Below are 24,929 nucleotides of genomic sequence, written 5' to 3'. Positions count from 1 at the left end.
AATTAAACAACAATATCCAATATAACCCCATATTTTCACACATCCTTCTTAATGAATCTGCAACCTTGTCTGAAACCACAAGCAATTATATGACACCTTGAGTCAAAGGCAAGCAAACCTCAAACATACAACTGGACAATTGCAAATAGGTTCAAGCTCTTTGTTCTTGAACATATAAAATTACAAATTCAACAAGAAAGGAGACAGAATTATATTGAAATTCAAAACCTTTTGCACATTGTATTTATCTCCTTGAAATAAGAACATTAGGAATGCATAAAACATGATACAAGATCACACTACTATATCAGAACTATCTATAAAATCCATATGTTGTTCATACAAGATATGTTGGGTGTGTGGCTTTTATAACCTGCGCAGAGCTCCAAGAACTAGAAATTGAAAACCAACCAACAACCCCTTTCTCTAGCCTTGGGATCTCACTTAAACACTGTGAGATGCAACAAGCTTCAGGTGTAGAGAACTGACAAGTGTCCCTTACAAAAGATATCACAAGTTTATAATAGAAAAAGAAGAAGAATGATTAACAGAACATCACGCAGATCAAATATTCTCTTGTAGGCTCCTTTCTGTTACAACCTTTTGCTGACTTGGCTCTACCACTGATTTGTTGTGTGCGCAACTGCTAAGACCACCCCATCAATGACAAAATCAACTCTGAAAAATATGCACCAACCTAGGCTCATTGTTTTTGTCAAGATGACTATTGAATGAGAATCATCTTTACTTCCCACTCCTTACTAATCATGCTAGGCTTTAGAAATAACAAAATCATTACTTAGCTTGTAGTACAAAAGCCAAAAAATAATGTGGCTATTAAAAATAATAAAATAGGGATCCTCTAATCCCCAGCCACGTTTGCTTCCTCAACCAACTTCCTGCCAAAATTTTCCATCCACTGACACAAAAAGTGGGTATGCACACAAAAAATGAAAAAGACTATACCCAAAGGTATAAAATCTTCTTCACCCTCTTCCAAAACTATGCACAGGGTCTCAAATATTTCTGCTACCCTGGCATCAAACTAAGATGTTTTGAAAATTTGTTTAAAAGATGATGTTATTGCTGAATAGGTTGTTAGTTTACCATGTTTGTTCCTTGTCCTTCTTACCACCCTGGTGACTTGACTACGACACTTGATTACTAGCTTTCCTCTATCCAAAAACCATACACAGGCATATGAAGCTAACCATTTTCCTTTTGCAAACCATCCTTTGAAAATAAATAAATCATTTTTTAAACTATCAGTGCTCCAGGACCAATTACTCTTAACAAGCAATCCTTCTGCTATCCACACCCTCAGACTTAGTGAAATCTTTAGAATCATCTTTTGAATAAATCACACAAGACTGAAAATCGCAGAGACTGTGGTGTACAAACTTACTTGAAGCCTTTTCTTTTTATCTCTGTAACTCTACACTTTATCCTTGAGCCAACTACTTGACACTCATGCCAAATTTATCTCAATCCTAGCCGTAATTTTTTTTGTTCAGAGGTGACTCATGAATTTCTACTTGCACAAGTTGAACTTGGGAAAATCTTACCTGTTACATTTTGTTCTTCACTTTCACATGTGAAGGTTTTCAAATCTCATTAATATGCAAAATGACACCACCTTCAATAGTAAAATATGCATCGTCGATCCTGAAGATCTTACAAGTCGAAGCTGTGAACATGATGACTTCAAAATCCACTAGACACGCTGGTCCAAAAGAACCCAATCATAATTAGCCATGTGTGCAATTCCTCTTTTAGTTGGTGCTTCTTGCTTCTAAGAAATGCAAATGTGCAAGAGCCGTAGATCTTAATTGAATCAACAACCTGAGTCCATCCCATGTGTTAGGTTTGCACATTCCCGCATTTCTTATCTTGCGAGCATTTTCATAAAGCAAAAATGCACCGATAGTTAATTTGACTAAGATCAACAGTCAAGAAAGATCTATGTAAGCTCATAAGGCAGGACTTGATATCACCAGGTACACATGTCTTTACAACGCATTCCCACTTTCCTTAATCTCCCTACATGTTGATAAAGTGGGCCAGCGCCCTTCATCGATCTAAAGAAGATCAACGGTTGCTGGAAAACTCTTCAATAACCATTGCACTGTTCCTTTATCACAAAACACATGGCATTTCAAAATGGCATGACTTGGTTAATTGTGATACGTGTCCACAACCTGTTTACCCGCATTATTAAAAACATACTGAGATTCCTTAATGTGGACAAACGCTAGCCCTTGATGCTGGCTTAAATCGATGGTGATTCAAGATTTCTATATTTGGTGTCCCACTAAAATGATCCTAACCAATGAGAAATCACCTTTTAATGCATGTGCTTTGACAAACCTGACTACAACATTCAAAACTTCCCTGCCCATGAGATCGTCACTTCCACGCTTGGTCCCACTATGCCATGCATCGCAAGGTGGCATTCTTGCAATGTTTATCTTTTGCACATCTTGAAAATGCAGGTGTGCTTCATTCATCGATCTCTCACAGATCAACGATGTTCATAACTTGTCGTCTTCATTCGTATTGATACCCCTTGTGTCTTCACAAGGGACAGATGTCACTTATGGCACTTGCCCACTTTGTTTAAACCATGCTTAGCTTCATCTTACGGGCAAGCGGCATCTATTGATCTACCCAAGATCAATGGTGAATCAATCTTTGAAATATTTTAGACCCACGTAATCAAACTGTGCTACGTGCCCTCTTCGTGGTTCCTCACATTTTGTAACGGCCTCACATCTTGAAAATGTGGGAATGCAAGGTCAATCGATCTGAACAAGATCAATGATCACCGAGACTTGCATGGTAAGTTTGAAATGAAACTCTTTTAGATTTAAAACCACGTAAACCATGATTACCTTAAACTTAAAACAGATTTAACAAAACATTATTTCATACTTGCCTAAGGTTTAAAAGGCATGCCCTAAGCAAGAATTTGAGAAGGGGCTAAAGGATTTCAAAAGATGTGGCAAATTTGCATAAAGTAATAAGTTCTTGACTGGATTCTGCATATTAATTGGGGTAGAAAGTAGATTTAGGATTGGTTCAAAATAAGACTTTGTCAGATAACTCAGAATGACAAATTGTCATCATGGAACATTTAGGCAAATTGAATGGAAGGTGTTAGAAACATTGAACATCTTAAGGGTTTTAAAGGTCTATCAATTACACAAGCATTTATGGGGCTTGATTTATCAAATTTTGAAATGGGACTAAAAATGAAGCATGTAATTTTTCATCCCAACAGACCTGACTCAAGTCATTGCAACTGCACCTCCCATACATGGTATGAGACCCCATCTCAATTAAGTCATGAAAAAGTGATTACTTTTGCTTTATTTTTTATTGGTGTGACAAGTTGTGCATATTAGAATAAAGATACTAAATAGATGTCAGTTTTCTATTCTAGGAGTGAACCATATAGGTGGAAACATTTTATATCGAATTCCTCATTGAGATGCAATTTTTAGTAAGGTAAAAATATTGAACTTTAGGAAAGAATACGATTTAGTTTGTTTTAAATTCATTTTTCCAGTACGTCAATGGTTACAATTTAATACATTCTTTTATAATTCTTCAATTTATTTTTTATTTTTTATAAATTTATTAGTTTCTTAAAGGTTAAATTATTATTTTTATTACTGCAGTGGATTTTGCATGATTGGGATGATTATTGCATAGATATTTTGAAGAGAATTTATGAAGCAATGCCTAAAGATGGGAAGGTTCTAATTGTTGATGCACTACTTGATGGTTCAAAAGGAAGTTTGAATCCATTAGGTTTACTATTTGATATGCATATGATGCTTTATACTATAGGTCAAAAAGAAGAAGTGAGGAAGAGTTTAGACAATTATTTTACAAAGTAGGATTCAAGAGCTACAATATCATGAAACTACCCTTTCTCTAAGTCCTTATAGAGGTATCAAAGAATTAAACTATACTCAAGATACAATAATGTAAATTTTCCTTTCAATTAATTTATGAAGCATCTCGATCTTAAGATCTATTTTTATATAAAGATGAAGTACCATTTTAAAATCTCATTTTTTTTAAAATAATACTATATACAACTAATAATAAATTTAGTAAATGATATATTTCTAGGTAAGGGTGTATTGTTTGTTAAATATCCTTCACTAAATTTGAAAATATTTAGTTTTCTTGTGGTTATGCATATAATTTTCATAATAGCATTATGGACTTTAGTTTCTTATAATTTCTTATAACTAGAGAACCTTAAAATTTTGAACCTTTATATATATATGTGTGTGTGTGTGTGTGTGTGTGTGTGTGTGTGTGTGTGTGTTTATATATATGTATATATATGTATGTATGTATATATATGTATGTATATATATATGTAGATATATGTATGTATATATATATATATATATATATATATATATATATATATATATATATATACATATAGATATACATACATACATACATACATACATACATATACACACACACACACACACACACACACACATATATATAGATATACATAAATACATACATATTCATATAAATATATATACATATATCTATGTATATGTATATACATACATGTATGTATGTATGTATGTATGTATGTATGTATGTATATATATATATATACACACACACACACACACACATACATGTATGTGTGTGTGTGTGTGTGTGTGTGTGTGTGTGTTAAAATAAAATTAAAAAAATTAGCAAGTTTTTCCCATGTCAAATCAAAAGGATAATATAAAATTTGATTAGTATGATTCAAATTTTGAATTATAATATTTATACTCATTTTCATGTTTCTCTAAAAGTTCAAAAAAATATTATCTTCAAAAATTACACAAACAAAGCCCTAAGTATCCAAGAAAGCTAAATCTAAATACAAAAATATTTGGCAAATCAAAGTAATCCCAAATGATGGGCATAAACATACATAGTAGTCATAGCCCAAAATATTATCAGCCCCAAATGAGAGCTAATGAGAGATTCCATTAAATATCATGTTGACAAAGAACACCTCTTCATACCTAATAAGAAGCTTACCCCCCATCACCTTCATAAAGAAAAGGGAGGGAACAAAAAATCATAAAAAGAGGTCAACAAGCATCAAAAGGACAAGACAACTAGAGCTAAATAATAAAATTGAAGGAACTAGCTCATAAAAGGGGTATAAGGAATAACCCCAAACTATTAAATAAAAAACAAAACCTATAGAGAAAAAAACCAAACACCCAATATAGTTCACCTTCTACTTCCATAGAAATGGATTCCACCTCAAAGGGACTTTAAGGATATTAAAGCCCTCCAAGATAACCAATAAAAATATGAAGACTAGAAACATGGATCACCACCAAACCACTCCCAACCACCACCAAATTCACCCAAAATGAAGAGCACCATCTCCATAGATGATTTATCCATCTCCATAGGGAACAAGTGTATATGAAAGAGGATGAGGAAAAACTCCACAAGATGGAGTACCACCATCTCATCAAAGACATCCTCACAAGAACGGGGCATTAGAGAAAATGGAGGATGCCTCCAAAGTTTGAAATCTTTAAATCACCAAACTCTTCCAGCTATAAAAGCCACCCTTAAACCACAAGATTAAATTAACTAAGAAAACTTCCAATATCCTCCTAATAAAAAAAGTAAGGTACAAAATACAAGAAAGAAGAGGATCTTGAACCTCAAAATGTCTTAAACAAAAAGCATCTCCAAAGAAGTAGAGAGATCCTCAAACCAAATAAGGGTACTCAAAACCCCAAAAAAATGAGGAATGCCAAGATCCTCCACACACCTTCGGAAGAATCCCAACAATAAAGAAGAGAAGGAGGAATCAAAACAATAAAAAAGAGAAGAACCCTCATTGTCAAACAAAAAAAAAACAATGACTAAACACAAACTATCTAAAGACACCACTAGCTTGATGACTTAACAAGGAGTCCATAAGGTCAAAACCAAAAAAAAGAAACTCTTAAAAGACAAATGAAACATCAAGAATCGAATGGAGAATCTGAGAAAGGATGGAAACAAAAGAAGACCCACCAGCCAAAAACTGTGCATAAGAGGATGGGAACAACCACCAAACCCCACTTCCATATCAAAAGGAAAAGGCTCCACCCAAAAAATAAAGGCAAGATTTCCATGGGCCAATAAACATAAGAAGCATGTATGTCTTAGGTGAAGAGGAAACCACTAATAATAGACATAGAAAGAAACCCAATCCATGACATAGGGTGATGAAAGAAGAATTAGAGTCTCCCAAGTAGAACTGGGTGAAAATGAATGCCACAAAACTATCATCATCCTCCACATCTTCCTCGTCACTAGAAGTAGAACCAATAGCAACCAAAACCCTAGGTTTCTATCCACCCAACCTCTAACCCATCTTTTTGACACATTGATATTTTTCTTGAGCGTGGTGTTATGTAGGCTTGTCTGTAAAAAAAAAGCCAATATGTATCATATATTATTTCAAAAAAGGTTAGTGGAAGGTTTTATAAGATCTCAAAATATATAATATCTATCAAAATCTTATCTATACTAATAGTCTTGATTGTTGCATATTAACTTTTAACCTAAAAAATATATAAAATTAGTTGTCTTGTATAAGAACTCTCCTATGTCAAATATCATCTCTGTGTTACTAGCTCCACAAAAAATATTTATGAAATGAAATCTTTTATTTTCAAAAGGCCAAAAATTTAGTGGAAATACTTGAATTTATAAATATTATAGATTAAATATGAAACACTAGGCTTGAAGTATCAAATAGGGAATATCATGATTTGAATGGTTTTATTGCTATATTTAGGAATATTTAGCTAAATTAATTTTAATGGTATGCATGCATTGCTACTACCAAAAGATAAAATATAAATTAACCTTGCTACAATAGAAATTTAAATATAAACATAACATATATATGTATTAATTATATTATTCATGTATCATAGACATATGTACTGATGATATTTAATATACTTTCAAAAATATATAAATTAACACTTGAAAATATATTGTATTCACACTCTGCATCACTTTTAGACTTATTATTAAGATTCCTTTTAAGGGCTCAACATGCTCCAAGACTATGAATATAGCAATGATGAATAATAGATAGAGAAGGTTTCACTTGTGAAGGAATTCATATGCCAAAGTGACAAGAGTTGGATGATGATCTTCAAGACTATGGTGGTGAGATGGAAAATATAATACAAGCCTTGAAAATTGTCTTTCTTAAGAGAACAATTGGAGAATGGTTTGTGCATTAGGGAAAAAATATTATATAATCTAGAGAAGGTTAATAGGAACTTGGAAAAGAGGGTTCTCATGGGTGTGGTGAGGATGCCTTAAAATATTGAAAGAAAGAAGAAGAAAAAGGAGCAAATAAGAATAAATGAAGGAAAGTCAAAGGACAAAAGGAAAAAAAACTTTGGCTCCCTTGAAAGATGTTCCAAGCCCTAATTGATAATGTTGTTAATGCATGTGAGAGAATCATATTAGTTTTTATGTTGTCATTGATGTCATGTCTTAGTTGCCTAGACATTGTGTTGATTCAATATATTATCATATCATTTGATTGTTGAAGATGATTTAATAGAATGTACAATGTTGAGTTGGAGTATGGATAAGTATAGGTAGTCAAAGGGCACTTCAATGAGTTTTACTATGAAAATATAATATTCTTATAAATGTCTTACACTCGTGTAATATTGAGATTAAATCCTTAACTAGATGGTTGGTAAATGAAGGAATATGGTATCTAATGAGCGACTAGAGTTTTCACCGAGAAAATAGAAAAGAGAAATTAAATTTTTGTGGTAACTGAGTAATTCTAGTGTTAATTGAATGATGTATTACATAAATAAATATTTTATATTCAACAAGTATGAGATGGAAGAAAAAGTTAAGAAATATTGAATCTCAAGTTGACTTTCAATGAAATTAAAAATATTCAATAAATTCAAAGGATAAAGTTAAAGCTTGTTACAAGATCCAAGACTAAAAATAGTTAATGAAGATCTAATGAAGGAGATTTAAGAAAGATAAATATGAGAACAAACTTCTATGAAGTTCTAGTTTTCAAATATATATTTTCTAAAGTTCTATTTTCATTAAAGATGCTCAAACAAGTTATTTGTTGGCTCTTAAATGTTGATTATTTTCCAATAGAAGATGAACTATTGTTGAAGTTGAAGAATGTATATGGAAGAAAAGGAAAGCTGAACAAGTAGAGCAAGGTTGTGAAGATCAAGAAAGAGATAGCGCAAAGTGAAAGACTCTGTGTGTGAATCAACCAAAACATGATCAAAAGGAAGAGATAGAGTAGAGTAGAGTTCTAAACAATCAATGTAGTGTTAGACCTAATAGATTATTTGAGTTGTTACTTTCTTACCATTGTAGGAGAAAAATCTCTTAACTAAATGGTCCTAAAAATTCTTTGAAATCCAATATGTAACATTGATTAGTGATGTGTGTAACTCCTTTGGAGTAGACCACTTCTTAGAGAGGATCAAGGAGTGAAAAGGTCTATATGATCTTTGGTTAAAATCCTCTAACTAGGTCACATGAAAAATGTTCTTGTAACCTTTAACAAGGTATGCTCCTAGTAGAGATCACTTCAGAAGAGTGAAATTATTTGGGTTGCTAGTTTCCAAGTATTTTTTCCCTTTATAGGTTTTCAACATTAAATCATGGTGTCAATTATCTGATTGCTTATGTGTTGCAAATTTATTTTTATGCTAATTATTTGTTACTACAACTTAGTAAAAGCTAAGTTAAATCTATTATACTTGGTAAAGTGGGAAATAGTAAGATAACATTTTGATGCAAATTGATTACAAGTATGAATTGAGAAGTTCAATTTGATCATCAAATTATTGTTGTAAATGTCAAGGAAGTTTGAATTGGTACTTAAGTATTTAAAATAACTATAGAATAATTGGACATAATTAATTTACCCTCCTCCCTACAATTATCTATCAATTGATATTAGAATTGAGTGCTTGAAGGAATTTTTCTTTAGGGAACTTAACCTAAAGATCTAGAGATGTACAAGATAGAGGCACTACAATTGAACAAGGAGAATTTCTCCTGTTGAAAACAATTATGATAATGTGTGTGTGTGTGTGTGTGTGTGTGTGTGTGTGTGGGTGTAGGTGTGTGCGCATATGTGTGTATGCGTGCGCGCGCACGTGTGTATGTGTGTGGAGACAATGCTATACATTGATTGACAAATGATTAAGAAGAGAGGGTATAATAGTTTGATGATTGAGAATGCATATCCACTTAATGATGATGAATTTAATGATGTTGGAAACTTTACTAATGCTAAGGAGGTACAAGATAAAGTGTCGCTTGTACATGACAAATATTAGAGTATGATAAGAGCAAAGGTAGAAAGTCTAAGAGGAAAATATAATGACATAAAAATGAGGGAAGATGAGAATAATGCACAATATGTGAACCAAATAAAGGAATTTGTGAGTATAATCAAAGCAGATGGAGCTATTTTGTGATTCTAAAATTTAAATTAAAGTTTTTTGCAATTCAGGAAGTTAGACTATGTCTAGTAATATTCTTGCACTTGATGGTTTAGTTGGCTAAATAATTGTATTTTATTTGAGTAATTTATGTGGTTACAATTGGAAATGGTTTCAAGTCTTCATCAATCATTGGTATTTCCAAGAAAGAGAAGAGTAACAAAGATGAAAGTGAACCTGAATCTGAAGATGTTATGGATGGCATTGAAGAATTTATTGCAAGGAGATTGGCTTTATGTTTTAACTCCATCTATTCATTTTCCTTCCATTTATTTCCTCTTTATTGCCTCTTTTTTTGAACTCCATCTTTCTATTATAAATTTTCATTCATTTATTGCAAAATTTATAGTCTTTCTTCTATTTTCATTGTAATTTATTAGTTTTTTTTGCTGTGTGTGATTAATTGAATTTTTCTTGAACTTTACTTTGTGTACAGGTCTATTTATTTTTTTGAAAAATAAGATTCAAGTAATATTTTTAAATTCTTCACTAGATCTATGCAACTTTAACTGCAAAATTCTTAAAAAGAAGAGTTGTCAGAATCATTACAATGGTAAGTTATTTTGATGAGAGATCATAAAGTGTGGTTGAATACTGATAAAAAAACTTTTAAAAAACTTAATTAAAAAATAAGGAATGATATATTATCTTTAATATTTCAAACCACTCAAAAACATCATGCAAAGAAATAACAGGCCCTATGGAACAATAAGTTATTAATGTTTTTTGCATTATGATTAAAATAGGTTTTGAGGGGACCCAAAACATCATAAGAAAAAGGAACAAAAAAACATAGATAAGTGAGTTTAAAAGTCCCAATAGGTTTTACGAGGACCTGGAATCTACATTAATAGTACACAACCAAAAAACTAGATTTTACAAGGACCTCAAACCTAGATACACTAGAACATACAATTAGAAGCTATTAAACAAAATAGAAAAATATCCAACAGAAAAAAGCTAGAACCAAAAACCCCTACTAGCATTTAGAAGCAACAGCCACAAAAAAATATAGGAAACTTACACGAGCTCCTTCATAACCATAGTCAATTCTTTTCTATCTTTAACAACTTTCTAACGAGCATCTTGAATGGCCCTTTTCATGTTTTGCCTAGTCCTTCTTCTTGGGTCTGAAATCAAATAGATAGCCATATGTGACCTTATTTCCTCATTACTTCTCCTATCAATAATTGTCATCACCTCACATAAACCATACGTAACCATGTCCATATGTTGACCACTATCTTTAACCAATTTCCTTAGCCTAGGTTCATAGGCCATTAGTTTTTGTTGGATATTCCCAATATTAATTTCTAGCTCAATTCTTTTGGTTTTCTCACTTTTTAAGTTGTCTTGCATTTCTTTGACATTTTTCTTTTGGGAGATCACCTCATTATAAAGCCAAGAATCAACTTGAAGGGAAGTATATGACTTCAATTTAGCTTTGTTGAGGAACATAGTTCTTCTACTGAACTTATCCCCCCCACTATCCTCATCAACAATGTTGTCCTTTGTATGACCAATGTCATCATGGAACTTTTTAGGAATTAACTCCTTCTCTATAGACAAATCTTAAATCTAAATGATAAATTACAAACCATAAAACAAAGAAAGAGACACATGAAGTATCCTAGCTCAGCACAAATGTGGCTACGTCCAAACTGAAGAGTAGAGTCTATCCTTTATTGAGTCATTGCAATTTGCAACATACATACATAGGTCTTTTCCATTATATTTATAAACAATCTTTTTGATAGAAGACAAAGAGACAAATAAGAGGAATATAGAATGAATAGACATGATAATTAGCCTTTGCATCCATTTAAATCTCCCACTTGAAGTTCAAATTTTGTTGCAACCTCACATTTGAACAACCTCCCACTTAAATTTTCTTGTCCTTACCAATCCCATGGTAAGAAATTGCCAAAAGAAAATCTTCATAGATGGACTAGCAACCAAAATTAATTGCTAATCACATTCAAATAACCATACATCATTAGTAGATTTATAACCACGTAAACAACCCATAGAATATATCACCAAATATACCATCTTCAACAAACAACACCAAATAGGCATTGATTTGAAAAAAAATAGAAGACAATTATAGAGAAATTTAAATTGCATAAGAAATGTCAACTATAAGTTTACTCAATCTACCAATCAGCACATAGAAGGGATGACATCAACTTGCTATGATCTTGAAATTGCAACTAACCTGTTGCAAAATGATATCTTCCAAGTCCTCATGAAAAGACCATGTGAGAGCATATACATCATGAATGAAAGCTCTTATAAACAAGAAGATCAAACTCCATCCATTAAAATACTAGGAATAATATCACCTATCTCCTAAGCACACAAGGAGACAATTCTATTGAATAGACCAAGCATGTGGACTAAGAATGCTCCTTCAGGATATGCCATGTCACAAAAACTCTTCTCCAAGAAAAATATGCACTAATTCTATAAAGAAATCACATACATTCATAGGTGTAGGCTGCTCAATCTTCATGCTAAAACCTTCAAAGAGAAATTGTCTGAAAAAATGTTTTCTAAATCAAGAGAACTGTAGCCTACCCAAGTCTCTTAGTTTTCAATAACACTTCCATGGTAGCTCTGCCAAAGTACTCTATACCAAGAGAACTGAAAAGACCAATTGTGATAAACTTCCACTACATGTCTCAGTATCCATGGCAGAATGAAAACATCTTCATATCACATGATGGGAAACATCCCATGGAAAAAGAATTGAAGCTACAATTGCTCCATTATCTACAAAAGTAGGGTCAAAACCCAACACTATCCCCTCTAGCATTTTTATAGTATTATTATTTGAATTTCAATATTGAATTATTTGAAATATAACATAATGATAATGCTATGATAGAATTCAAATTCCTTCCCCCAAAACAAAAAAACATGGTAGGCACTTCACGGAGTTTCCTTCCCATTGGAGGAGCCTTACCCTACCCTTTTGATTCATGTCTCCATTTCATCAGTAATTTGTTGCAATAAAATGGAAATTTATAGTGCCATCAAACAACCTGCTAATATCTCTAGGTTTGAGATTAGAATAAAATCTACATGTTAGTATCACCAACTCCCATAGTATGATGTAGGTTTCAATCTAACCACAAAAACCTCCCTATAGATTATTCTACACCTTTGGTGTGTTCCTCTAACTATGAGCTTGGCTCATTTATGCCACCGCATTACAACACTCTATGCAACAACTACCCTATTCATATCTCAAACTGCACACATAATAAAGTGTGATCTTCTGTGTGAGTTCACACATGGGTGAAGTGGATTCTATGTAGGAGCCTCACCGACAGGCTACCTCTACTACTTCTACTCCATACATGATAGAGAAAAATATCAATGGGAAATATAACCTGGGCTTCACAGAGATTGAACTTTCTAATACTAGTTAGTATGTGCGTGATTTCTACTAGTAGGTCATCCCTTCTTAACACACCACTTCTAGACATGGCACTTCCAGCACAATGGCACCACACATAGTCCAAAATTTCAATGAAAACTAGAACAAGGGAAATTTTACTAATAGAGGTAAAACTCACAAAGCCAACACATTAATTAAATTATTTTTAGAGATGAAGCATCCAAATAAATGGTAGGAGTCAATATTCAAACCCCATATGGCAATGAACTACTTTTCTTTCCTTTGTAGTCTTCTTTTATTAGACTTCTTCTTGCCTTGCAACTCTTATAGTCTAATCTTCCCTCTGGTCTTATAACACACTTCTTGTCTATCATTTCATCCACTTCCAAAGGAAACTTCTCATTTGTTCCATTATCTTCCTCTACTAAAAATTTGGGATGCTCTTCTAGGTACTCTAATTGTATCGTCCTATGAACGTTGAATGTAAAATTATTTGTGTCTTTGAAGTTTGAATTAGACATAAGAGAAGTCAATTTATAATATGCCAACAAAATGAATTTTATAGACTCACTTGTCTTATCTTCTCTTGTTCATTTTGGTAATTCTTCCATGACAACTTTCTTATTTTATGCGTCACCATTACCCATGTTCTCAACAATTGCATTAGGCTCAGATTTAAGAGCCGTAGAATAATCTTTTGCTTCAACTTCTAGCTTATCTTCCTAGCCATTTGACTAGTGCACATAGTAGATTCTTCTTCTCCTACCAAGCACAACCTCATCCTCTACTGAGTCCAAGTTTCAAAGAAATTGGTTGATGATAAGAACTTCACCATACTCTATCTTTTCTCTACCCTCAACTTGGCTCTAATACCAATTGTTAAATATAAAAGATAAACTACAAACCATTGAACAAAGAAAGAGATACATGATTTATCCTAGTTCACCTCAAATGTGGCTATTCCCAGACTAAAGAGTAGAGTCTATATTTTATTGGGTCATTGCAACTTTCATCTTACATACATAGGGCTTTGCCCTTGTATTTATTCAACTATTTTCAATAGAAGATGAAGAGACAAATAAGAGGAATATGAAATGAATAGACATGGCAATTGGACTTTGCATCCAACAACAAGGCCCCTTTCTCATTCTAAACCTTTAGATCAACATCATCTATTTTTGGCTCATGAATGACAGAAGAGTTCATTTCAATTTTTCAGTATTAGTTTCCATGGAATGCCCCTTCTCCTAACCAACATCAAGGGTCTGCATGTTCTCTTTAACAATTGTGTCTTTGTCCTTAGAGGAGTTCAAAGACTTAGTTTGATTTCTTATCCCCAATTTTGGGGTAATGAGAGTTATCAATTATTGTTATAGTTATTATTAGATTAAATTATATTTAAAATTTATATATCAGTATTTTTGATCTGGAGAATAATATAATCATAGTTAGGAATGAACATGCATACTAAAAACATACACAAATAAATTTCATCTAGAAAATCAATTTGTGCGAAAAAAACCTGACACCATTGATCATATAAACTCTTGGAAGAAAAGGAATATAGATATCATACCCACCTTGTTGTATGGAGTCCAATCCCACTTGTAAGGCTGTTTACTATGCAATTCACACCAATGAGACCAGGGAGAGGAAAATTTGAAGGCATATGTCTCATAATTTTTGAAAAAAGAGATCGATTACCATTTCCCATGGCATATTATGAACACCCTCCAATTCATCCTTGACAATTAATGTCAAAAATAAGAAAGGACAACTATCTCAAGTAAAACTAAACATAGCAAATTGTGCTATCTAAAAGCTTAAACATAAAGAAAATACTTGTTTGTATAGGAGATAAGATTAATGAGAAAAGTAAAAAAGTGATTGTATATCAATAATAGGCTCTTTCCTATTCACCTATAAGTAATGACAAAAATAAGAATAGAATAGAAATTCTCTAATTAGTTGAAACTACAATCGATTTATAGAATTAAAATTCTAAATGAAAGATTAAAATAATTATGAAAGTTTAACATAAATAGCTTATAAATAAAATATAATGGAAAAAATAAGTTTTTTTATGGATAGAAAAATGTCATTTATAAAATCTAATAATGAAATTTTTTAATTCTATTTTTTAGATGATGTTAGAGAAAACATATTAATAATCATAATAATTAAAATTTATTTACATGTTCAAATATGTAATCTTATATGTTAATAAATGATTTAGATACACCTAAGGTTTTCTTGCAAATTTTGTTACTTGCACTTGGACCAGTAGACCAAGGGTCCATTGACTCTTATAAATAGTTTTTGAGTATAAGATAGATTTTAGTATAAAAAAATCTATATTTTTTAATATGTTTCAGAAATAATTTTTAAAAAAAATTGAGTAACTAAATAATAAATAGAAATATTCCAATCTAGATAACCTTTCTATACATGTTTACATTCTAAAAATATATGTATTCTTTTTTAACTTAAATTAGTAAATTAAAAATTAAAAATAGAAATATTAATAATTTTAAATGTGTATTTTTGAAGAAGATTGTAACTATCAATAGTAATTATTAATATCATTCTTTACAAATAATTTTTTGCAAATGAATTTTCATTACCACTGGTAGAAATATGAAATAAGTATGCCCTAGTTCTACTTGCTTGTAAACTATTAATCTATATTCATAATGATTAAAAATAATAATTATAAGATTTGAGAAAAAATCTTACATTAATTGATCACTAATTCAATCCATTTTCATTTTAAATTTGATACTTGAATCAAAGATCAAATTTAGACTCTGCTTGATCTTGGATTGAAGTTACAGTTTCTAAATCAAAAGTTTTAAGGAGTTGGATTTGGTCAATTTTCTTATTTAGAAATTCAATTATACACCTATAACATCTTATGTATTTTATAGTTGACCCATAAACAAGTTTAGTACAATCATCTTGAAGTATGAACAAAGTGACTAAGATGTAGTTTAGGCCTCTAAAAAGATAATATGGTATGGTAGAGTAGAAAAGCATAAATGAGGAATTAGCAATCTCTATGGAGTGAATTCTCTACATTGTGATAAATTAAAATGTGATATATATCATCTATTATCAATTGTATACAAACTAATGTAATGAAACAATGGCATAATATAGAGTAACTACTTATGTCTATGGAAGAGGAACTTTGTTCACTGTATAGCCGACGATTACTAAATTAAAGTTGTCTAATATTTCAAGTTCTAAGTAATACATACCATAAAAAAAAGTGAAGGAAAAACACAACATGAGAAAACACTTATGTGCCTGAGAAGAAATACACCTAAAAGGTAAAACCATACAGTCCAATGTACATAAAAAATATACCAAGGCATGATTATAGGATTTCTAATCCAAATTCATAATGAAAGGGTTCGACACGAAATTATCAAACATAAAAAAAGACTAATGGCACTATAGAAATGTTCAAAGGAAGACATTGTATCACTTTGTCACTTGCATCTAGGGCATCACTAACAACCCTAATCAAAAATTGGTATCATATTTGATTTAACCAATTATTTAAATGTGCATATCCATTGGACAATTTCTTACTAGTGTAGGAAATTCTTTTCACCAAAGCTTCACGAGACAAAATGCATAGCCTAGGGAACTGAGCTCCCCAAGCCACCTCAAGTTGATGCCCTAGATGCAAGTGACAAAGGTCATGCAAGTTGATGTCAAATCTCTAGGCAGTCAAGCATGGTAAAATTTACAAAGATTACCAAGAGAAGCATATGGGTTTAAACTTTGAAGGTAAAATTTCAATACAACAATAAATAGCAAAATAAAATTGGGAAAGGTTATTAGATGGGTGTAAATAAATTTTTAAGATCTTAGTGATGAAGAATTCATGAATTAAAATCTTAAATAACACAGTATAATTTGAAATCCTTTGAATTTGAAAAGCCCCAAACAACTGTCGCAAAAGGAATAAGTAATGTGTATCCAAAAAAGGAGGGGAAAGAAATAAAAGGCTAAGAATAGAAATATTTTTTGAGTGGGCATCTTACTTTGGCTACAATTTGCAAAAGCTTTGGGTGAGGGTGATAATTTATTAGTCAAAAATTCCAAAAAAAAGGAACAAAGTTCTCACATATAAGCCTATTGGCTTGATTAGTCATAAGATCTTGAAAAATAATTTCTATTTTGGATGGAGATTTGTTAAGATCTTGAAAAAATCTCCTATTTTGAACGTAGGGTTGTTAGGTTCATTTATCAAATTAGAAATTTAACCTAATATGTATATTTTAAAAACATAGTGAGTAAATATTTTTTAGTAATTTCATATGTCTAAGACTATTCATCTTAACATTTGTGACTTATAAAATTTTATTTGTTACCTTTACCACACTTTTGAAAATCTATATTAAATGTTTTATAAATTAATCAAAACAAAATGAAGACATCATTAAATGTTGAATGCTAATGTAAACAAGTGCAACATAGTGGCATGTAGTTGCCTTATTGTTATTAATTATATTTGCAAGTATTGAATACAAATTGTAATTTTTTAAATAAATTTATAGTAAATTTAATCTATCTAATTCAAATATTAGAAAATCAAAAAAATAATTATTGTGAAAAATGCAAAAAAAACATTTATATAATTAATAAGTTCTCTAAGCATAATTAAAAATGAATAAATAGAATAGTGTAAAAACTCATTATACTCTTATTACCTCATTTGTAGTTATAAATAAATTTTACTTTGATACTTTTACATCTTGTAAATATAGTCTCATATATAAAATTTCACATATATATTCTTTTGATGAAAATAATCTTTACAAAATACAAAAAAAATTGACCATCATATTATTATATTTATTAAGATTTTTTTGATTTTTTGTAAATTTGATTAACCAAAACTTATGCACAAAGAAACTAAAACTAATACAACTATTACCATGCAACTTTTATTTTACCTTCAATCTAGCCAAAAATATTGCATTATGGAGAACTACTAAAAAAAGGGCTCCTATAACACAAAATGAGTTGAGCCAATCATATAACTTGTAAAAAATATATAATTTATTAAAGAAAAAAAAAACTTTAGAAATATTTTTATTATTCAAAAATCATTACTTGTGATTGGTGGATAGATTTCAAACTAATTAAGTAATTGTGCAAACTAAATGCAATAGTACTAGCCTACAACAAGTAAAATAATAAATAATTTCTATATTAGCCACTTGAAATCCATATATTCAATTGTAAAAAAAAAAAAAAAAAAAAAAGAATTACGTCTTCAATATAATCTGATGGGATGCAACTAAGCTAAACCTTTTTTTCTTTCAACTTGACATAATGATTACTTGAGAAAGTTGAAATCATAACTTTAATTTGAAAATTAAATTTAAAATAAAAAATGGTGGTCCACGAAGGCTAACAACTATGTAAGTAGTAAAGAATGTAGGTGTACTTAAAAAATTATCCACTTGCAATTTATATTTATTTTAGCTAGCTAATATTGGAAGAATTCAATGCGTAGTTATCTCCACTATATCATGTGAATGCCCTGCTAATTGAAGGCTTTGATTCCAAACTCACAACTAAAATAAGCAAATTTATTTATGAAAATAATAAACAAGAATTTCTAGACAGCTTGTCCATGCTTCACAATCTACTTCTGTACAAGACAAGTAGCAATGATCTACTGGTAGATCTAGTATTTTGGGGAAATAAATTGAGTTGCGACTCTCTAATATTTTAACGAGTTAATAATATTCCTTCACCTCTTCTATTGCTAAAATAGGGCATTGTTTGGATCCTACAAAATATGAAGTGGTTCCTTATCCCTTTGATGGTGTCTTCAATGAGACCTCTTTTCAGAAAACATAGACATTTAGTTTAACAATATTATTCTTCGAAATTGAATACTGCAATACCAAGATCGTCTATTCTATTTATATGAGAATCTATAATAAATGTACTAAAGACATTCAATTATTAGTGAATTTAGTTTGCATGAATGGCTGTAGGTTGCTATGCATGGTTAAAGATGAATTTAGATAGCTGAAGTCAACTTTGTTAGGCCCTACTGTAAGCCAGGAGACTAAAGTTTTCAAATAACTTTTACCTATTAATATATTTTTTGAAAAATGGGCTAGTCATATATAATATCCCTTAACCTATTGTTTGTGTGAATTTTGGCATTAAAATGATTTTTTGGAATTTTCATTTTTGATTTCTCATTGGATGTGTTCATTTTTGTTGGTAGTCTTTTTTTTTTCACTACAGTAAAATAAGAAAAATATAAAGATGTTTGTTATGTGACATTTGGAAAAAAAATAACACTCCATGTACTTGGAAGCATGAGACACATGGAATTTGTGGAAGAAAGAACCACAAAATTAATCCATTTGGCACTATTATATTTTGTCTTGTAATTCAATAGGTGTCATTTATACTGAATTCCATCTAAATGTGTATTATATTATAATTGTATTCCCCTATGTGTATGAGAGGAAGCAAAGAATGATTAATGGGCGAATTCCATCAACTGAAAAGATAGGTATACATATTTCTCTATTTTCTAGAGTTCTTTTCCCTTAATCAAGTTATGCATTGGAACTTTTGGCTATAATTGTTCATGAGATTGTATTCATGTATCTTCATGATTTAATTGTGTATGTCCATGAGGTTGTGTATTGGAACGTATACCTATAATTTTTCTTTTTTTTGGAACTCTCATTTTTTTACAATTTTGGATCAAACAGTTTAACATTCTATGCAATCTTGAGATAACATATTTTGTTGGTTGTCTTCATGGAGGTTGTTTTGTTGTGTGATGAATAATATTACAAGGATTCTAGAATAGATCAGAGATCTCCATTAGTAAAGCATAAAATCATACTTATATATTTTGTTTTGTTTGACTTTCTCATATTTGTTTTATCATATTCAATTGAATCAATTCATATTGTGAAGCTAGCTTTTTGATACTATGATTATTAGTCTCTGCCATTAAGGTAGGAGACTATAGTTTTCATATGCCTTTTCATATTAATCCAGTTCTAGGGAATCACAACAATAATACATATCCTATAGTTTGTGCTAATTTTCCTATTAAACTAGATTTCTTAATTTTGTTCCTTATTTTTTCCATTGGTTGTAGGCTTTTTTTCTAGTGGTCTTATTCTTTTTAGGTGAGAAAAATAGGAAAACATAAGAATTGCTGAAAATATCGACATTTGGTAGTCTACAAATATTCCATTGCAGAGCATAGCAATTCCTTTGTAGTCCACTTGTCTTTGCTATCCTTCCACATGTTGCATAGATTTTAAATGTGGCAATGGGGAAGAGAAATACTATTGGAAATTATATTTGAGATCATTCTACTGCTTGTTATATATATATATATATATATATATATATATATATATATATATATATATATATATATATATATATATATATATATATATATATATATATATATATATATATATATATATATATATATATATATATATATATATATATATATATATATATATATATATATATATATATATATATATCGTCACATTTAGGGTTTCTAGATCTTTTCCATTTTCTAATACTACAATTAGTCACTTCTCTTAGAGCAGAGAGATTTTTAATATTTGTGCATTACTTCTGAGCCTGAAATGGATATTCTAGACTAATTTCCTTATTTAGAACAAATTCTCATACATAGAACTTGTTTTATTGAATTGGTAAGATATTTTCTCCATCTTTTTGTAATTTAGTAATTGAAAAGATTCATGGTACACTGCAAGTGTTATTGGGTGTGATGGAGGAGTTAATAGATAATAGAAATGTCAAGTCAAGATCTCAAGACTCATTCCACAACAACAATATACAAAGGTGGTGAAAAAAAAAAAAATTTAAGTTATATGTTATTTGGTTGCTGTGACTAGTGTAGATATATATGTTATATATTGAGTGTAAGACTTTCTCTCAGCATAGCTTTGGAAATGAACTTGTTTTCGTTGATTGTCTTTTCTTAATAAATTTGATGTGAGCATGCTATTGCTTCCTGAAAGATAGAATACTATTAAGGTTGAGGGAATTAGAGGGAGAAGAAATTATGTTGAAATTGTGGAAGGATAATGTGGGCAAATAGAGAGATAATCTTTCCAAAGAAGGTGTTTTAATTGCTTGTGTGGAAGATTTTACTTAGTGTTTTAGAAATGATGAAGAAGTGAAATAACCTTAAGCCCTGATGCCAATAAAAGTTTATTTGAGGAACTAGTAAAGAAATACATCTACCTACAACTAGTATATGGAAGGTTGCAACATTCAATTTAAATATGATTTCTAGGTCTGAGAGATGTTAATAACCAAATAGAAGAATATCATGAATACAAGTGTCCTAATTGCCCAAGGATGGTGTATAAGATAGAGTGACAAGAATATAATAGTTCAAAGATTTTAGTTTAAAATTTTCTTTCAAACTTTTCCATTTCTAAATATTGAAAACTTAGGATAGTTTAAAATGCAATAAAAAACTATTCAAGAATGGAAAGGGCTTGATTTAGAGCTTGATTTGCAAGCACCTTTGATGTATTAGAATCTAGGAATAAATTAACATCTTAAAAAGTTAATATTACTTATTAATTATAATTTATGTTTTATAAATGTGAGATTTTATAAATTTTAAAAATAAAAATACTTCTTAGTTTTATTTGAAGTTAAATTTTAAATTAACTAATCAACATGAAACATTTAAAAAATAATTGAATTGACTTATAAAATATTTTTGACATCAATTTTAGGTTATATTGTTTTTAATGAGAGAAAAATTATTAGACATTTTTAATATTTTTGTGTACTTTAATATGTTTAGATTTAATTTTGTTAACTAAGATTAAAATATATTGTATATATTTTTTAAAATTGATTATTTAAAGAAATATCAATTAAAATTGTAAAACCATAATTATACATTAGTATTATGTGAAATATAATTTTTATAACTAAAGAAGGTTTTTTTCTAAGTTAGAAAAATCAAATTTGGAACGAGGTATACATATATAACTAAACATCCACGAATAGAGTAATTATTATTACTTCATTGAAACCCAATTGAACTAAAGTTGCCAAAAGCTTTCATGTAGGTAAAATAAATATATGATAAAATAAAAGCAAGCTATGGGACATGCATATAATTAATGCAATTAGCTCTATTTAGATGAGCATTGTATTCCTTTTGAACATGGACCTTCAATTCAAAATCAATATTTATTCATTGTTTCATGTACTATGAAAAGAAGAATTTGTTGAATTTTTTTTTGAATCTAATAATCTAAAAAATAAAAATCTAAGAATAGTGCTTTATTAAATTTTAGGCAAATTAAATTGGTAGACATAAAACCAATTTTTTTGGTGTTTTAAGAGCCTTGTACATAAAATAATTAAGGATAACGTAATTTTTGTTTGTAGCTATGACCATTCTAGACCATAGTGTGTTAGCAACTGCTTCTCCCCAAAAACTATTTGGAATATTTTTGGTCTTCAACATGCTTTGGGTCATTTCCATAATGGTACGATTCTTTCTTTCAAAAAATACCATCTTGGTGAGGTGTATATGCAACACTAAGTTGTCTTTGTATGCCATGTTGATGAAAAAAATATATAACTTAATAGAAGTAAAATCTCCCTCTCTATCAGCTATGAGTATCTTGATAGAGTCTCTGCTTTGTGTTTCTACCATTTCCATTTAATTCTTTAACCATGCAAAGGCTTCAGATTTTTTGCTTCAAAAAATAAATCCATGTGCAATGTGAGTAATCATCAATGAATGTCAAAAAAATAAAGCTTCTTACCTAATGATGACTCTTCCATGTCACCACAAATGTGAGACTACACAAGCTCTAGAGAAGACTTGGCTCTAGAGAAAATTTGGCTCTAGAGGAGATTTGGACCTCTAAGATTTGATTTTGTTTGTTCTATGGTATACAATTTGTAGAGTCTCACATGTATCTTTTTATTTTGTTAAACTGACAATTAGGGGGAAAAATGAAAGATCCCAGGTAGATTGAATGGTGAAAATATTTTTTTTATCCTTATTTTTATCTTTTTCTAGCTCTATTGTGGTTTCCATGTATTGAATACCTTCTTATCTATAGATTCTATGTACATCATCCCATAAATTTCCAAAGATCTTGTGATAAAAGTAAGGTCTTCATTTTGATGCTCCAATAATTATAGTTTTCTCCATTCAATTATGGAATGCTAAATCATTTTCATTAGCCATTTATAGACAACTATTCTCTCCACAATCAAAAAGTATCTTCCAACCTACTCTGATACCAAATAAAATATTATATAATGAAAAATATAAAATTACAAGAAGACTTCAAAACTACAATCTTGATAGAAACACTTTTTAAAGAATAATTATAGAGTCTCCAATATATCAAAATTTGATTCCCAAAATAAAACTAATAAAGAAAATCTTTATAAACTAAAAAAATAGCAAAAATATTATTCTCAAACTATAGCAAAATAAGAAAAAATTACTAAAACACATTTCTTCACTGCGTAAATAGTAGTGGTTACAAAGCATAGAGAAGAAATTTTTTTAAAATTGTTTAAGAACATTTGACTCTCCAACACATCAAGCATATGTTCATAAATGCAAAATGTGGACATGTAGAAAGGATTTATAAGATATTAAGTAGAATATCTACAAGCAATGTGATCCTTTGATATATAATTTTTTCAGTTGATAGACTCATGCTCTTTCTTATATAGGTAGCAAAAATTTTGTGTGGTATCCCTTGTCAAAAACTAAATCATGTACCTCCTATGAACAACCCTACTCACAAATACTAGTGGCTTGTGGAAGAGCTAAATGTCTTCTAAATAAATAAATAAATGTTAATCTTGATCTCCTTGATCTCATTTTTGAAGTTGGATACTTATCCTACCTTCAAATTAAATTTTCTCTTCTTTATCAATGTCAAATATAATATGTAGTGGATGATTATATTATTGTTTTATTAGAGTTAATTTTTTGAGTCATTAGCTACATAGTTGTGGTGAGATTCAAGTTGTAGAAAATATATGAATTCACCATAAAATGCCTTATTTAACTGATGAAGGTTTAAAGGTTGATTTCATGATCTTTTTTTTAAGTGGGTGTTCTATAACTTGTTTTCTTGTCCATATATTTCATTTCTCATTTAATTGACAAGACTAATATTTAAACTATGTTATATATGGAAGTTACATTTGACTAATTGACAAGACTAATATTTAAATTATGCTATATATGGAAGCATTTGGCCACTCTCTCTAACTAGTATCTGAAAACACTTAGATTTACAATTATGTTATATATGAAGGTTACATTTAACCAATTGAAAAGACTAATAATTAAATTATGTTATATACGGAGGTTACATTTGGCCAGCTAAAAACACTTAGATTTACTATACTCCTCATAGATAATGTCTAAAGGCTTATTCATGACACACAGATATTATGAAATATTTATTTAATTTTGTTACTATCACATGTAATATTATTACATGGACTATTGTTTTTATCAAATTTTGTTCCCTTTAAATAAGCATGTTTGTATGTCCTCTTTCAATATTACTTCTTCCTCCTTGCACAAGGTAGGGACTCGAGCTCTACAGAGCCCATGTTAGTTTTAGTTGCAGAGGTGCCCACCATGCATAATTAATAATTATGCTAACACTAGCAAAGAATAGAAATCAATAGAAGAGAAATATGTATATGCATTTTAATGAACTTGAGCCTAATCCATTGATTAAAATACATAGTAAATGTTAGAGTTTGTATAGAATATAGTTAAATACAATAGTTATCATGCTTGATGAAAGTTAGTGGGATCCTTGTTTTAGATATCTCTTTATAATCTAGAAGTGATGGATGTT

The 24,929-nt window shown here is 30.0% G+C and overlaps 1 pseudogene; it reads left to right on the top strand.

The window, feature by feature from the left end:
- The window catches only part of LOC149566451 (flavone 3'-O-methyltransferase 1-like), a 65,689-nt pseudogene that overhangs the window by 4,624 nt on the left and 36,136 nt on the right, over positions 1-24,929 (top strand).

The sequence above is a fragment of the Cupressus sempervirens genome, chromosome 3 (assembly GCF_028749045.1).
Source record: "Cupressus sempervirens isolate cs-2001-9-10 chromosome 3, ASM2874904v1, whole genome shotgun sequence".
In the NCBI taxonomy this organism is placed as follows: domain Eukaryota; kingdom Viridiplantae; phylum Streptophyta; class Pinopsida; order Cupressales; family Cupressaceae; genus Cupressus; species Cupressus sempervirens.
This window is presented reverse-complemented; position numbering and strand designations above follow the sequence as displayed.